Source organism: Pundamilia nyererei, unplaced genomic scaffold (genome assembly GCF_000239375.1).
Source record: "Pundamilia nyererei isolate P.nyererei 1_Seehausen unplaced genomic scaffold, PunNye1.0 scaffold00213, whole genome shotgun sequence".
NCBI lineage: Eukaryota > Metazoa > Chordata > Actinopteri > Cichliformes > Cichlidae > Pundamilia > Pundamilia nyererei.
In genome coordinates this window covers 588,996-591,120 of record NW_005187614.1, presented here as the reverse complement: position 1 = coordinate 591,120, position 2,125 = coordinate 588,996, and positions in this window count along the sequence as shown.

Here is a 2,125-nt window from a genome sequence, read left to right as displayed (position 1 = left end):
GAAAGGGAGTGGGCAGTGAGTGGACAGAGGAAGGAAACTAAGAAAAAAAAAGCCAAATAAAACACAACAAGAAAGAAAGAAGGAAGAAAGAAACAAAGAGAGATTGTAGAGAGCAGGAAAAAGATGAGGTGGGAGAAACATTTTGCAGGCAGCCTTTCAGTCAATCATAATCTCCTGGGTGTTGGATGTGAGCAAAAGAGTGCAATTTTGCAGTGGTTATCATTATCATCACAGCTATAATCATAATCAGGGTAATTCCTGTGTGGCGAGATGGAAAGGCGGATGGCAAAGGGTGATGGAGGAGTATAAAATGTCAGACAGGAGGTACAAGGGCATTACCGAGTGTAACCATGGGGAAATGCACGAGAGAGACAGCGATACAGTAGGCGGATGAGAGCAGAAGAAGGACAGGGGTGTAGAAAACAAAGACACTGCTTAACTGAACATTAGCCTCTCCTAATTAAATCAGACAACCACAATTACCAGCATTACAGACCCTGCGTACTGTGCGAGCAGTTTTCAGGACATGAAAGCGCAATGGCGATGTGATGAAAGAAAAATATAACAAGTATTTTTTATCACGCTGTAGCAAAGGAAGAGAAAAAAAAATGACACTGTTGTGACTGCCCAATTTTTACTCATTTCATACAGCTGCGGCTGCCTGCTGTTTAGCTGCTGCTCCCACCGCTATCAAATGATAAAAAAATCAAAATAATAAAAATAGCTAATCAGCGCCACGCTTTCTTTGACATATTCCTGCAACTTGGATCATGAGCTGGAACCTAATGTGCAGAGTGACAACAGAGTTTTGTAGAAAAAAAAGGGTTTTATTTAAATTTTAAGTGAAAACACTGCTCAGAAAAATTAAGATAAAATAAAGGAACACTTTGGAAACATATCACATCTCAGTGGGATAAAAAAGAAATCATGCTGGATATGTACAATGACATGGACTGCGTAGTATGTTAGGAACGCCGCACTTTACTGGAAATTCATTGCATCGACTGAAAATGATTCACTCAGTAGTTTGTTTGACCCCCCGCATACTCGTATGCATGCTTGACAAATAAAAGAGCTTCTCAGGCAGCAGTTGAACTGCAGGGTCAGGCATTATATGAATAATCTTGAACAGTGAATCATTTAAAGCTACTCTGAAAGAGTCTGTTAAATATGTAATATTTATTAGACTATTAACTGTAGTAATATCGAAAATGAGCATTACATGATCCCTTTAAGTGACGCACAGTACAAAATCTTCATGTGCTTTGTCACACGAAACCGCAGCGCACAATACAATACTTTATCAAACTGAACCGGAGAACTTTCAAGGCCATCCCTCTAAGTGCAGCGTAATGAATCACAGTATAATAATTACTGACAGTCAGAAATTATGGCTGTAGTAAAATAGGCCAAATAGGACTTAATTGGAAAAGTGGGAAATTAAAATGAGAGGCAGAGGATTGAGTGTGTGCCACCGAGAGGACAAGAGAGGAGAGTCGGCAGAACCTCAATTAGGAAGGTAGTTTCATCAACTCCGGAGACTGTAACGCAACAGAGAAGTGAATACTTCACCCACCAGGGGGGCTTTAAGGATATCTGCAGGAATACATACCAAATATTAAGGTACATGCACATCTACACGGATGGCAGATTTTAAACAGCACTGGTACACAACCTGGAAACAGTTTTAATTGCTAGATTTGTAAGACATACAAAGAAAATAAAAGTTTTTTATCAGCAAAGAAACTCTTCTAAATAAATAGTTCTTGACAAGAGTCATACAGTGTAATAAGGAGCTTACTAAAGAGCATATCAAGGTAGCAGCAGAATAAACACCTTGCCTCAGTCTTACACAAACCATAGTCGCAGACCTTATGTGGCCTGAATCAAAATAGTCTTTCACCTTGACAAACGTTTGGCTCTATTCATGGCGGCTGCACCAGTAATTTCAATCCAACACTGGCTGGGAGCCAAAGTGGTCAGGTGCTGGTAGCTTAAGTTCATCCTGAAAGCACAGCCGGTGTGACCCAGTTGCTGGCGCAAAGATGTTTTTCAGTTCTCTTTTCTACTTGGCTCTCTGCGATGACAATTGGTCTGGGCAGTGATGAAGACACAAAGAGAGGGA